Consider the following 16696-nt stretch of genomic DNA (forward strand, 5'->3'; position numbering starts at 1 on the left):
AGTCGTAATTGCTCGTAGAGGAAAGAGAGATCGCCGTGTAGTGAAATTCCATGCACGAGTTCTCCACCTCCTCCCCCTCCCCACCCCCTCCCCCACCCATTCTCTCTATCTTCTCTCTCACACATGAATACTCGTATCACTGATATTCATACTCGTCGTAGGAAGAATTACAAGTTTTCTTCGTTAACGCTTGTATAAGATGACACGTACACTTGGTAACCCGTTACGACGTGTAATAGGCGTTACGTGTAACGACTAACAAATCGAGATGAATAACAAGAGAAGAAGACTGTTAGGGTAAAAAAAATAATATATACATATATATATCACACCGAAGAAACTATATATGTATATATAATTCGTAACGTGCACATAAAATGCAATAAAATGCACATAATTTGTAATACGTAAAGAGGAATGACTTTGTTTTGGTTATTCAATCCAAATTACTATATATTTATATATTAATTTTAATAATTTTTTTATATAATTTAAAAAAAACTTAATTTATATTAATTTTCATTATTATAGTTATTAATCCAAGATTATTAATTTATTGACAATGCGTGACACTTACGCGTACGTTTTTTTTTAAATAAATTATTGCATTGATTTAAGGTACAAATTTATATCGGCAATAAAATCATTAGATTTTGAACGATATTTAAATATTCATTAGAAGTATTCAATTGATTGTTCCAATGAATATTAAAAATTCATCCTGATACGTGGGAAAAAAGAAAGAAAGAGAAAGAAGAATATTTAACTGATGATCAAAAGACATCGTCATAGAGTTTGAAAATATTTAGAAAAAATAATCAAAACAAATATTCTAATCCCTCTAAGCAAGTTTTAATCGGAAAGAGGAGGCAAGTGACGAGTCGTATCAGGTCGACAGAAACTACAGCATGTTGAGAGAGAGAAAGAGAGAGAAAGAAAATGGTGAATGAGAGAGAGAGAGAAAGAGAGAGAGAGAAAAAAGAGAGAGAGAGAGAGAGAAAGAGAGAGAGAGAGTTGCATGCAGGGAGAGATTCCATGCGTTCCGAACGTTGGTGGTAAACGCACTCCACTCAAAGGGAGCAAAGTATGCACGAGAGTGAGAGAGAGATAGATAGATAGAGGGTGGTTTTGCGTTCGGTAGCAACGAAGGGGGAACACTAAATCGCGACAACTCAGCACTATAAAGTAGAATGCGTAGGGGGTGGAAACACAGAATGCATGAGTGAGTGAGTGAGTGAATGAAAGATAGAAGGATAGAGGAAAAACAGGAAGACAATGATGGAATGAAAGAAAGAAAGAAAGAGAGAGAGAGAGAAAGAAAGTAAGAGGGGGAGGGTGGAAGAGAAAAGGGAAAACACGGAAGAGAATGGAGGGCAAAAGGGTAGGTCTAGTACACCCCCCACCCCTCTAACTTTCTACTATACTTTTTCTCTCTCTCTCTCTCTCTCTCTTTCTCTCTTGTTTCTTTGCCATTCCCATGCCAACAGAAAGAGAAAAAGTGAGAGAGAAAGAATTAGGGAGAGATAAGTAGAAAAAGAAAGAAGAAAAAGATAAGTAGAGGAAGATAAGTATAGAGAAAGAAAGAAAGAAAGAGAGAGAGAGAGAGAGAGAGGTTGATAGAAAAAAAAAGAGAGAGAAATAGTATACGCGAAATACATTATAGATACTTTGTTTTCTTTTTTTTTTGTTTTTCTTTTTTAAACATCCTATTTACATTCTCCGCGTATTCGTAATACGACAATAATTATGCAGTACACGCTGCAAATGCACTTTATTCAACGAACGCGAAGGTCAATGCTACTACAAGTTCGAGACTATGAGATTTTAAATAGAATAAAATACGTTCGATATATTGAAATATATAAAAATATCAGTACGTATAAATAAAACATTGTACGAACCGGAGATTGTTCTTTCGATTAACTTAAATTTTCATATCCCTTCTACATCCCTACTTTTGACCCTTCTTCATAAGCTTTTAAACGGACAATGTTTTCCTGTTTTACGTATTTATTATGCATTTTTCTATCTTATTTAATCTTCTCATTTATATTGGATAGAATTTTTTATATTCTTTCTTTTTTTTTATAATAAAAAAAAATAAATACGTTTTAATTAAATTTTTTATAATAAAAAAAAATAAATATATTTTAATTAATAATATTATTTCAATATATCAAAAGAGAATTAGGGAAATGTGTCTGTTATAATCTTCATCTTCGATTCTTTATCTTATGTTAATCTTAATCCTATTCACCTATTCGTTTCTGCTTTACTTTTTTTTCTAATACGTTCTATATCTATCGTACTATCTATCTATCTATCTATCTATCTATTTATCTATTTTGTTCTCAAGACAGAAGTCTTTAGAAAAAGTGCGCCATGAGAATAACTCGACAACCCCCTTGTGACAGGCTTGATCCACAACTATCGTCTATCTTTTCCACCCTCTTAGATTCTTATTTTCTTTAACGGGAAATCGAGTTCAAGCAGCAGCTGCTACTGTTACTATAATGTTACTCGACTCTCTTCTTTCCTTTTTTTTTACTTTCTTCCAAGGACTAACTGTATTCGTGTAATGTATGCGTGTTTCTTATTTAAGTATAATAAAGTATAGTTGTCTAAGTTATTCATAGAATCTTATTATTAGCAATTTTAAAATCGTAAAATACTTTCGTAAAATATATTACGCAATATTATAATTTTGTATAATTCTTATTTCGCGATTAAAAAATTATGAGAATAAAATTAAATTACAATTACGGATTAATGTAATGATCGAATCTCATCGACTGTCAAAAAAATAAACTACCAATTTTTAATAGAAATAAATCAATTAACATTCATTTTCATTCGCATTTGTTATAATCACATAATTTTCAATTAATTTCATTATCAATATTGCAAATAATTTTGAACTTTCTGTCATATAACTTAATATATATGATTCATTATCTATTTCCTAGGTACTGTATAACCCATAAAAAAAAAAATAAAAATAAAAATAAAGAAATATAAATATAAACGAACATAAGAGAAAACGTTTTACTACGGACGTGTTCCCGTAGGAATGATTTGTCATTCGGATGACAGGTAATTTCAGGGTGGAAAGTGTAATTGAAGAGAAAGAGACAGAGGAACGTGAACGAGAATGAGAATGAGAATGAGAGAATAAGAGAACGAGAGGGGAAGTGAGAGAAGAAGAAGAGGAGGAGGAAAGGGTGGGAGGAAAGGGAGGGAGGAAAGGGGAGGAGGAAGGAGAAGTGAAAGAAGAAAGGGTGCGGCAGTGAACGAGTTGACGAACACAATGCTATATCTTTGCAATATAACGGAGAATTAAACGGCATTAAGATGAACGCGACAAGGATGTCATCGTCATCCGTTAAGATGATGTACGATAATAACTCCAAGATAATGATGTTTCTAAAGGAATACCAGTTACATACTGTTCTATTCTTCGTAGAAAATATAACTGATTGTGTAACTAATGTCTAAGTATATTATAAAAAGAACGATTGAAGAATGATTAGTTGAATCATTAATTTATAAAATATATTTTACGATATAATATAATTTATGAGAAAAATGATAAAATCGAGTATTTAACAAATAAATCCCATATATTATGAAAGATACATTAAAGAACGATTACTTATTAGATAACACTAATTTATAAAGTATATTTACGATATAATATAATTTATGAGAAAAATGATAAAATCGAGTATTTAACAAATAAATCCCATATATTATAAAAGATACTTTAAAGAACGATTACTTATTAGATAACTAATACATAAAATATATTTTATAATATAATGTAATTTATATATTTTATAATATATATAATTATAATATAACTAAATAATAAAATGTATTTTATAATATAATATAATTTATATATTTTGTAATATAATTATAATATATATAATTTATGCATAAAAAATGACAAAATCGTGTATCGAGCAAATAAACCTGATAAAACGTTCTAATTAATTCGATAAAAAAAAAATAAAAAGGACGAAAACTTATAATTTATATAATTCTTAATACTCTTTCATAAGTAATTATGTATATACTTAACTCTTATATTAGTTAGTAGGAATTTGAAGTGGTATGACGCGACGTTAGAACTTATAATAAGTCGAGTGGTGAAAGGACGTAACTGATAAAAAGAGAACTCAACCAATCTAATTTCTCGTGAAGTAAACGTCGCGGTTTTTTTCCGTACTCGAGAATACGAAAAGGGGGATAAGGGGGAGAAGAAGAGAAGAGAGAAGATAGAAAAGGGCGTATTCCAAAGTCCTGTGCAATTAGATGGTTCTTCCTTCGAAGGATCGAGAAGGGCAGGAGATTCGAGTACTCTTTTATATACTCGAGAAAGATCACGAGGACTCTGTTTATTTCATTTACGTTCAAACTGACGAAAATTCAATTTCTTATTTTTTTTTTTTTTTTTTTTAAGAAGAAGGGGGTTGAAGGATTGGGGGAAACAAAAATATATCAACTTTAGGTATCTCGGGTTTAAAAAGGATGAATAATGATTTTTCACTTCTCCAGTTGTAGATTGTAAATTTGTACCGGTTGGTTATATTTCTTTTTCCCTTGTGTTTTCTTTTTCTTTCTTTTTGGTTTTGTTTTAAAGCCGGTAACGCACCGCAAATTTTCTTCCGTGATAAATCATCGTCGTCGTTGTCGTTGTCGTTCCTTTTTCAGTAAGATAGAATATTTAGTTGTACGCGGAAGAGAATTTTACGTGTAAACTTCACGCACCCTTCACTTCGAGAAAAAGGTGGAAAGAGAAAAAGAAATATATATATATATATGTATAGAGAGAGAGAGAGAGAGAGAGAAAGGAAAGTATCACGGTGGATGATAAATGGCCATTTCTTTTGAATATGACACCTGTTTTAAAACTTCGTTCACTCTACATGCACCTTATTTCCATAAAATGTTATATGTTTCTTCTTCTTCTTCTTCTTCATCTTCTTTTTTGTACTCTTTTTCTCTCTCTCTCTCTCTCTCTCTCTCTTAGAGAAATAAACGTATCATATATTTTGACTAGAAACTAGATTGATATTATTTTGTTACAAATACATTTACACTAGCTACAAACGTTTTACTAATGATGCATAACGTATATTATGCAATATTTAAATAACAAAATTAATTATGATTTAATCTAAGGTAATATTAAATGAAAACTTTTTGAATATATTCTATAATATCGAACTTAATATTTAAAATAAAAAATTAATATTAAATTATTAATTTATATATATATATTGTATTCTTGGAATATATTATATATTTTTGTATAAGTAAAAATATAAAATACGCGTAGCTTAAAGAAACGCATTTAACAGTCGAAGTTCAACCTGTTTAAAGAACGTTTTACTATTTGAGATAAAAAATTAATGCATAATGTATATTATGCAATTTTTAAATAGCAAAATAAATTATGATTTAATCTAAGGTAATATTAAATGAAAACTTTTTGAATATATTCTATAATATTGAACTTAATATTTAAAATAAAAAATTAATATTAAATTATTAATTATATATAAATACAACGATATATAATACAATATATTATATATTGTATTCTTGGAATATATTATATATTTTTGTACAAGTAAAAATATAAAATACGCGTAGCTTAAAGAAACGCATTTAGCAGTCGAAGTTCAGCATGTTTAAAGAATCGTGAAGGAGGGTTTCAACCCTCGACCTCCGACAAACGATATCGTGGTGCAGTTTCTCGCCTCTTTCTCTCCTACCACTAGTTCACTACTTCTGCAGTACTGCCCCTTTGGGAAAAAGTTCGTTTGAGCAGTATACTGCAAGAGGGTAAAAGACAAAGCTTAGATATTATTCCTCGTTAGAACGGATCATCGACTTTGAAAATTACTTTTCTAACCTTTACACGATTACGAATAGTTTTTTTTACATATGGTGTCTACAAACGATTTCTCCAACGTTATAAAGTATTTTCAAATAAATAAAATCAATTTTTGAACGATAAAAATAATCGAATCTGATTCATTGATAATTTTGCCAATGTTAAATCGTTCGATTAAGTTTACTATAAATTTTTTTCTTTTTTTTTTTTTTTGATTAATTTATTTATTTATTTAGTAATACGATGTTCATGAATGTAGGAAATAAAATGTAAAAATTGTCGTCGAACTATAAGGAAAATATCGAAAAGAAAATATTTTTAATTTTGTCTTTAGAGTCGAGTTTATTCGGGTCGATCTAATGCATTTCAAAGCGAGACTTATTCCACGTGAGATCACAAAGAGAAGACGATATAATCAATTTCGATGTAGAAATTGCTTTGAAAAAAATTATTACGAAATTTCTTTTCGGAGTTATGCTTATCGAATACGATAATATAATATATTTCTTTGAACTCGTGTCTCTCTCCCAAGTTTTATATTCAAATCTATTCGACGTAAAAAAAATTTATTCAAATTTTTAATGAAATATTTCAATGAAACGGAAAATAATGAAAATCGTACGATTGACTAAAATAATAAAAATACAAAATGCAAATATATTTTACCTGATTATATTAATAAAGAATTATTCTTACATTAAAATACGATATGCAATATTAATAAATAATTATTATATACGATTTTTTTCGTATTAACGGTTCTAAAAATGAAGCGTCACAAAAATAAATAAATAAAAAAAAAAACAATAAAAAAAAGATAATAAAAGTAACAAAGAAGATAGAAGAACAGAGATCGTATGACGTTTCGTATATAGAAGCTGCAAAACGTATGTAAAAATATCTCCTACAGCTAATCGACGACACCAAAGCTTTTGACCTGCCTTCGTCCTTTTTACACAAATAACGCATACATACATATATACATACACACAAACACACACACACACATACATTAGATGTTCCTAGACGCATAACAACAACGTCATCGGTAAACAGTAAAACAAGATATATATAAACATATTCTCGGTCAGCTTATAATCAATCAACCTGGTATACAATAAACATATCGAATTACTTAAAGTTATAAAAAAACGAGATAATAATATTACGTATTACCTTCTTTCCCATCTAACATCATTCTCCATCGGCTTAGACTCTTCTCAAACTAATATAATATTCTCAACATAATATTCCTTCCAATTGACGTTTTTACGAAATCTTAAAACATTTTCCTAATATTTATCTTCTCTTCCATACGAATAACACACTCGAAAACACAAAAGTATAAACGTAGATACGTAAGGTGTAATTAATATACATTAAAGAAAATGAAAAAAAAAAAAAGTAATAAACAAATTCACACGAGGATGATCATTAAAAATTGCAACGTGAATTATTATCTTTTTTTTTTCTTTCCCTGTTTGTTTAATATTCAAATGTGGTCACGTGATTAGTATTACACGATACGAATGTTCGCGAATAGTATATGGTAAATAACACTCGAGAAAAATAGAATGTGTGAAAGAGTGAGAGAGTGAGAGAAAGAGAGACAGAGAGAGAGACAGAGAGAGAGAGAGAGAGAGAGAAAGAGATAGATAGAAAAAGGAAATGTGTGTGTGTGCGTGCGTGTATCGAGAGAGTAAAAGAGAAAGAGAGTGAAAGAGAGAGAAAGAGATAGATAGATAGATAGAAAAAAGGACCGAAAAATTATACGATGCACTCACGACAACGTTTCAAACGAGACTAACCGAACTCTGCCGGCTCTCTGGGTACACGCAACGAGTCCTGTGGGTAGTGGTGGGGGTAACGGTGAGATGAGGCGCAGGGCCGTGCCAGAGAAAGGGTAGTGCCCCTCCCCCCCACTCTTCGCATATTCCTTCTTCCTTGTCGATATTCTACCTTTCTCTTTCTCACTCGCTCTTTCTTTCTATATATACATATATGTGTATGCGTATGTGTATATATATATATATATATACATGACGAACCCCGGGAGGATATCGACACGATCGTTTCGAGTCGAGCATCACAAGGGGATAACCCACGTCGAATTACCAGATTTTTTGCCCACGTTTTGTTACGGAAATCGGAATCACTACGGTGAACATAGGAATTCTCTCGTACATACATATATGTATATTTTATATATCTGCATTATGGTGGTTGTTAATTTTTTATTTGTTGTTTGAGAGAGAGAGAGAGAGAGAGAAAAAGAAATTGATGAGCGTATTGTCAATACCAATTTAATTTGGAATTAATGTAAATAAATCGTATTCGAGTTTCAATACGTTTTCTTGATATTAAATATGCGATTAAAAGGGAAGGGAAGGGGATAGGGGGCGGCAAAATTTGTTCGTAATTAAATTATCGGTTTTTTTTTCTTTTTCTTTTTACATATGACGAGTTAAATAAATTTTATTATCAAAGTGCGTCCAAGTGGGCAAAATTTGTTATTTCATATTTCACTTTGTTATTTATATTTTCAACAATAATCTAAAATTATTCGATACTCTCTCATATCATTTAAATATAACAAAAAAAAAAGTATGGGTCCTTCAGCACACCTTTTTAATAATCACGATAAAGTGCTGAAACTTGTGTAAACGTTTTTTTTTTTTATTTCTTTTATTTATTTCATACTAAAATTGCTGAGTGCACTCAAACCATTTAAAAAAAAAAAAAGAAAAAGCTTCGATTACTTCAGTTTATATTTTAACGTGCGTACGCAAAAGATATAGAAAGATGGTAAATCGATTTACTGCAAAAGATTCAATTTCTTTTTATCTTTTTTCTTTTTATTTTTTTTTTTTATTTCGAATCAATATAATATAACTATGAAAATAATTGAAACGTCGACTGGTTGAATAGAAACTATTTATAATCGTTCAATCGATTCCAATTTGTGATATATGTATGATTATCTAATAGAAATGAATATATAACACATGATTTAACGAAGTAACATTCCGTTAGGTGGACATTGAACCGTGTGTTAATAAATCGAAATCACGTAATTGCATTGTATGCGAGTGATTATTCAGCGTCACATCAATCCATCATCGTTTCCGTATTCAATGTTCCCATATATGCCAATCAGGAAAGAACGAACTATTCAAAATGATTATCACCATCAGACAATTTGCATTTTTTTAAAACAACACTACCATATCCAATTTTATCTTATAATATGTATTTATAATTTTTTAAACAAAACATATATACATGAATATAACTATACCAATATCTGCATCAATTTGTATCTATATATTTAATAAATAAGTATTATATTAATATGAGTCTTTAAAAATTAAAATTACCCCCTTAAAAATCTATTTATTATTATCTTGACAAAAACCAATGAGTATACCTTAAATATGCATATTAACTATACCTATATACTTATATGAGATTCGTATTCTTTATATCAATGCAACGTAATCCAAATGGTCGTTCAAATATTAATGTATGGTTATCAATACAAAACACCTGCGTACACCTGCACCTATATCTCAAATCAATCCCTGTATCCATATATACATGTGTGTGTGTGTGTGTGTGTGTATGTGTGTGTACAGGTGTAGATATTGGAAGTGGTTTGCTCGTTCGAAGAGAAAATTGAACGATCGCGGAGACTGCTTAATGAGCTAACCAATTAACACATTCGAATGGTAGAAACGTTAAAGGTAGTCCAGACGATTCAGAATGGGAGGTGGGGCTTTGTGAATGTGCAATTGCAGTCGATCCCTTTTCGCGGTTCTCGATGTTCATCGTTACGGAGTAACGCGTTTATTCGCGCGTATGTTAATCATTGACGAAAAAGGATGAAAAGGGTTCACATATCGGTTCTTTACATATGGACCTATATAATATATATATATGTATATATATGTATATGTATATAATATAAGGGAAGTTTAAACATCAAGTACCCTAACTCACCCTACTCAGAGACTAAAAGAGATCTAGTGAAGCAAAAGGGAAATATACTGAAAGGGCTGATTAGAACCAATATAAAGGGAGAAACGTTAGACGATCTCCAACCCCTTAAAAAGGTTCAATCCCACAAATAGAACCTATTAGGATCTTTCATGTTGGAATGGTATTTTTTTTTGGTATCAATGAAAAAATCGTAACTTTTTTATAGAAATTTATGACATATATGTCTTTGTGTTGTATTATTTTGTCACATATTTTTATTTTTGTATGATGAAAAATTGGTTTCTATTTTTTCTTTTTAATTTTTATTTTTATTCGAATATCGTGGAGAATGATATGAACAATTAATTAGGTTATACTAAAAAATATAAAAAGGTTGTTTTTTTTGCAATACGGTTCTCGAGGTACAACATTGTGCACATCACAAAAATATTAATACTTAAACTTTCTGATCCTCTTTTTAATATTTAACGCACCACGACCAATGAACCGATGACCGGTTTTAAATTTGAAATTTAAATAATGCATTCAATGCTATTACTTTTCTTCGCTTGACTTTACGACTATATTATAATTATTAAAATTATTTTATTTATTATTAATCAAGCCGGTATATAATCCAAATTGATTGTTATTTACATTTAACGATAAAAATATAAGTTCTTATTTTTGAATGACCAACCAGTCTATTCGAACGATTAAATAACATAATATAATTTAACTAACAATAAATCGTATCAAAATCGATTCAATTATTTCTTTAATCAATTTTTAGAACGAAATTATTCTGAATATGAGAAATGTTGTTTTATTTTCAATCTAAATAATCTTATAATAGTAATAAAAAAAAAAACCACAAATCAGTACTAATATTATTGGGCCTCTATTTTAGCGCCTTCTAATTCATGGTATAGATTCGGCCCTGTTCATATCAGATTTTGATGCTCAACCACGATGCAACATTTTGCTCATCCTCACATAGATCCTAGGACAATGATAGGAAATAAATGTACACGGGAATCTTTTAAAAGAAATAATTTTCTTTTTATACTACAGTCGGGGTAGAGGGGAGAGGGAAAGGGAAACGTCTTCGAAAGCTATCAGCATCATATTTATTCCTCGCACGATCGAAGAAAGAACTTAGTGCAGTAGAGAAATTATTTATGCGCATCGTAATGAATATAATAAATAAATTACGAACTATCCGGTGATTATTTTACATTGGTGCGGTTTATTAAATTCTTTCCATTAACAGTCAACCAACCAGCTGGTGTTCCAGTTCTAGAACCGAATCCCGTGTGGGATTTCGCCAGGTTAGAGAGACAAGCCTGTTTAATTCGAACAATTTTCCAACGCGAATCCAACGAGATATCCACCCCAATATTACCAAACGATTAATCGTCCAGTTAATTACGTCGAATGTGTTACTTTCTATATTTCTCTCTTGTTAATTCTCCCTCTCTCTCTCTCTCTCATCAAAGTATAATACTGTGAATGAAACAAGTACGCGAAAGTACGCGAAAATTATCGAAATTCCTACGTTAAGTTAATTACGACATACATAAAACCCCATATCATCAAATAATAATAATAGTTACCAACATAATAGATTAGTTATATTGATTTTATATATTTATTAAACTATATTAAACAATATTTGATTCATTTATTGAGACTTATTTTATTAGATTTTTGTTATATTAGTATATTGGATTTGTTAACAAAAAAAAAAAAAAAAAGTATTATACATAAAACATATATTATTTTTCTAAAATCGACGCAAGTTGCATCAAACTTATTTTTCTCCAATTTTTATTTACTTTTTCGTTTATATAAACATCCCTTATACGAGATAATCTGTATACTGAAAATAACAATAAACCTAAATAACAAAAAAAGAAATATATAAATATTTGTTAATATCAAGATAGTATCATATCATTTCTTGTCGCACCTATTAGTACCTCATAAATTAGAAAAGAAAATCTCTCGACAAAAATCCTCAGAGACCATTTAGCGGATTTAATCTCGGATCATAAATTTTATCGGGAAGAAGAAATAATCGTTGTCCTACTTAAAAAGTAAGATATGGAGAGGTAGGGGAAGGGGGATTTTTATTTAAGCTATCAAACGAACGAAATAAAGAAAAATCGATAGGATCGAAAGGATAGCCTTTGGGTAGGAATTTGAAAAGAATACCTCCCCCTCTGCCCCCTTCCATCGAATGGTTTCAAGAAAGAAAAAAAATAATAGAGGTTACATAAGTATATAGTAATTCATCTTCCTATGTATCAATAAAACCATATATACCACACAAACATATATGCATGTGTGTATCTGTCTATATGTGTGTAGGTGCAAGTATACACACATAAATCTATACGTGAAGTATAGAAGTATATTCAGAACAGAGGAAAAGGTATATATATATATATATATATATAGTTAGGTGCTTTTCTTGCATTTTCCATACTTGCGAGCCATTCATTCCCTGTTCGACTGTCTGCCCTTTTCAAAGCCCAAGTCAATTTCAGTCAATCTAGCTCGACCCGGAGCTACTATTACAACTACTACCTACCTACCTACCTATCAACCTTTCTTTAATCTTCTACGAAAAGACCTAAAGAGCTAGTAGAAAAAATATATAGAGATATAAAGAGAATAGATGATAGGAAAAGGAAAGGTATGGTAAAAGAAGAGAAAGTACATAAAAGGGTTGCTGTCGAATCGTTATCTCACGAGCCACACACGCGCTGCACTAATGAACGTAGTCCGACAAAAAAAGAAATCTTCGAATTTTTAAATTATTTTTAATTAACAATCCAAACGAGTATTTCGTATATTTTTTTTCTTTTTTTGTTTAAACGTAAGGGGAAACCAAAAGATTGATCAGTCATTTATGTTGTTCATAGGATAAAGAAAAAAGAATTATAGTTAACGAGAATGAGAGAAGTATTGAGTCGAAATGGGTTGAGGATTGGGTGAGGATTAGAGTGGGAGAGCTGAAAGTTGAAGAAGTAAGAGAGATATGGTCGGGGGATGAAGATAATTAGAGTAGGTAGCACGTTGAGGGTGTAGTATTCTTCGTGGCTGAGTTGGCACGGTTTCAACTCTGGATAGTGGCCAGGATAAATATCAATTTTATGACGTCTACGGAATCTTTCTTCTATTTGCTTTGGCAATATCATCATGCTTTAGACCGTAAAGGGGGTAAACGGGAGTGTGGGTGGGTACTTGCCTGCTGTGGTCAGGTGAAATTGAACCGGTGAAACCAACCCACACTCTTCTGATTTTCCCACTACTCCTTACTTCCTGATTATTATTCTCTCATTCTAGTGGTTAAGATTCCTTAAACACTTTGACTTCTTCGATGAAGACAAAGATCAGTTTGCTTTACGTAAGACTTGTTCAAGTACCGTGGTGGTTATTCCTTGGATATTTCGATTAATCCAGGTAACAATAGAGGGAAACACAATTGTACTGTTAAGCACCGAGTGTTTCTATTCAACTTGTCGTCGTTTAAGGCACCCTGTTGTTACCTTCCACTTTACCCCTCTTACCTTTCAAACCCCTCGCTCGGTTCCTTACAGTATATTAGTGCTATTATTAATCGTAAGATTACTTGCATAATTGCTATTATTATTATTATCAATATTATAATATTATTATTATTATTATATTCTTTCTTTTCGGTGACTTAATTTACTCCATTCATACCGGTTTTTATTTAAACCAACTATGAATTAGTTTTCCAATTAATTTATATTTTTGTTGAAACAATGCATGACGTGTTTATAATAAATTATTTATAATAAAATAAATTATTTATAATGATCAAGGATTTGTTCATTGAATTTCTTAGTTTCTCGTTTGGTTTTAGTTAACGTTTGTCATATGATTTAGTATAATGTTTAAGCGAATAATTAGTCATTCATTATTTTTGTTCTTTTTCCTTTTCTTATCTTTGAAGATAACGCTTGAAGAAGTAGTTGGATATAAAAAAGAACTCCATCAAGTCGCCTCCGTGGCGCAATCGGCTAGCGCGTTCGGCTGTTAACCGAAAGGTTGGTGGTTCGAGCCCACCCGGGGGCGAATTAAATTTTTTGCACCCTGTTAAATTAATTTTTAATCTTTTAAATCTTCACCTGTTACAATCTATAAATCAATTATTTTTTCAATTTAATTTAACAAACTTTACTTGTACTTTTATAAAGATATATAAACAATTTATATTTAAAAAAAAATAGATTAATAATAATAAAACTTTTCCATTAAATCAAAAATATTAATGTTTATTAATAAAAAATGATTCAATTTGCATTGACTATTTAAACATTTGAAATGTCGAACATTTTTAAACGAAAAATATATACTACAATCTCACATTCATATGCGGTTAGATAAAAAATATTAATCATTTTTTATTATAAAAAATACGATATAGCATAATATTTTTAGAGAGAGATACAAAATAATACTTATATTATTTAATTTAAAAAAATGAATATTATTTATACTTAAAAATACGAACTTATTAAAATTTCACTCTAACTTCAATAGTTCCATGATTGTATAAACGAAAAAGAAAAAAAAAATAATTCGCCCAACGTGGGGCTCGAACCCACGACCCTGAGATTAAGAGTCTCATGCTCTACCGACTGAGCTAGCCGGGCTGTTATATGTTTCTATGTAGCTAAATGTACTATTCCAGGTCAGCATTTCAACATTTTCAAACATACATTTATAAGTACATATAAGTATAATTATTTAGGGGTGTCCATAAAAAAATTTCAATAGAAAAAAAGAAACATAAAATGATTCATGCAAGCGTGCTGTTAGAATTTACGCATACGCATATAGTAATAAATGCTTCGTTTAAATCACTCGGACAAGTTTAGATGTTTTCTATCAGTATCCATGAATTTACTCTTTCAATTGAACGTGTATAGTAAAAAAAAATAACGTTGTCGGGTTCTAACGCGTATAAACGATAAGTATCGCGTTCATAAAACGTTCCAACTGAACGACTCTCGATCCAGGGATTTCCTTAATGCATCGCCTTAGATTTCTATGGCACGTACTTACTAACAGAAGAAACGAGTAAGTACGTTGGACTTTTAAGGCCATTTGCGTATCTCACGAAGGCTTTCTATTCCGCACCCACCTAAAGATATTATACCGTGAAAATGGACACAGTCTTATGGGAATAAACGTTACATGAGATAAATCATGAACCATTTCCTGTATATATAACTAAAACCCATGTATTTTCCCTTGTCCTATTTTACCTGGGGAGAATGAAGCAGAGCGTGTTGTGATCCTTTAAAACGGTTTATTATTTATTATTTGTTATATTATGATATTTAAATTGTTATTACGAATATTCTTTTTTCTTTTTTTTTTTTGATCAGTATTTATAATAAAATATCAATACACGATCTAAATCAATATTAAATCTTAATAAAATTCTACTTCAATTATAAATATTATAATCGAATATTTTTTTAAATTAATAATTTAAATTATTAATTTGAATTATTAATTAATTATTCTTTATATTGTGAATATATTACTACATATTGATCGTAAATATTAAAAAAATATTAAATCATATACACACAAATAGAAGAAAACCACATCTGTTGCACAATTCATTATGATGCAATGAATTAATAATAACACAACAATAACAAATAATTGATATAGTACGTGATTAAATGAGATTCCAAATTGTTACATTTAATCAATAGACATCTGAAACTGTATATTGTAAGCCGACCACGAATGTAATAATTGGAGAGGGATGAAACGTTTCGTGAAAGATAATACGAATCTCATTAATTAAATTGCTTTTATCTAATCGAATAACGTAACATGAATTTAATTAAACTTCGTGATTATGTACGGGATTGAGATTAATGCTTAAATATAAAAGAAAAGGAAAGAAAAAAAAAATTTTCGACGAGGATGGGATTCGAACCCACGCGTGCAGAGCACATTGGATTAGCAGTCCAACGCCTTAACCACTCGGCCACCTCGTCTTGTTGACGACTCTCGTTAGAATATCGAGTACATTTTGTATCATACTTTTTATTTCTTTTCTTACGATTAATCATTAATAATATGATACAACGATATTTATTATTTTTTTAAAGATTACGACAAGTTTTGTAATTTCTTAAATTTATTTTCATTTTTCTTTGATGAAAATATAACAATACACATATGTTATATGTATTATTTTTTCACGTATTACGTATTAACATATTAATTATTTAGTTATTTACAATTTAATTGCCAGATTTAGTTTTTTTTTAATCTTAAATTTTAATTTTAATTATAATATCACCTAAACTAAATTCCAGTGATTTAATAATAATTACGATATTATCGATATCCACATAATTTCCTATTTTAATTATATATACGTGGATAAATTATTCTGGAAACATCATGTAATACAAAATTCAAATTGGATCAATTAATTCCTTACTTGTGTTCGATTGATATCATCAAATTAGAATACGTAATACGCATAAACTGTATGCATATGCGTATATGTGTGTGTGTGTGTATAAGAACAGTAGAGTATGTTTGTAAAATATGATTTTACTAAAACAAATGTAAAAATGTAAAAATAATTTTAGTAAAATCTTGAAAAGCCGATGAAAATATTATCCTAAAATACAATAAACGAAAATCCTATTATCCTATATGCATATAAAAAAAATAAAACGTGATATACTTTTAATTAACAGTTATGAAAAAAAAGAAAAAAGAAAAAAGAAAAAGAAA

The 16696-nt window shown here is 29.8% G+C and overlaps 1 protein-coding gene and 3 non-coding genes across 4 annotated transcripts in view; 1 reads left to right on the top strand and 3 right to left on the bottom strand.

The window, feature by feature from the left end:
* Window positions 1–7545, bottom strand: part of LOC122521775 — a 56658-nt gene extending 49113 nt beyond the window's left edge. The window contains exon 1 of the mRNA XM_043642524.1: window positions 7082–7545. The gene's annotated coding sequence lies outside the window, so the exon portion shown is untranslated. The remainder of the gene's footprint in view (window positions 1–7081) is intronic.
* Window positions 7546–13919: 6374 nt separating this feature from the next.
* Window positions 13920–13993, top strand: Trnan-guu. Its single transcript has one exon. It is a non-coding gene; the product is annotated as a tRNA-Asn (tRNA).
* Window positions 13994–14501: 508 nt separating this feature from the next.
* Window positions 14502–14574, bottom strand: Trnak-cuu. Its single transcript has one exon. It is a non-coding gene; the product is annotated as a tRNA-Lys (tRNA).
* Window positions 14575–15860: 1286 nt separating this feature from the next.
* On the bottom strand, window positions 15861–15942 carry Trnas-gcu. The gene has a single exon. It is a non-coding gene; the product is annotated as a tRNA-Ser (tRNA).
* Window positions 15943–16696: the final 754 nt, after the last annotated feature.

Source organism: Polistes fuscatus, unplaced genomic scaffold, assembly GCF_010416935.1.
Source record: "Polistes fuscatus isolate 324 unplaced genomic scaffold, CU_Pfus_HIC Scaffold1, whole genome shotgun sequence".
Classification (NCBI taxonomy): domain Eukaryota; kingdom Metazoa; phylum Arthropoda; class Insecta; order Hymenoptera; family Vespidae; genus Polistes; species Polistes fuscatus.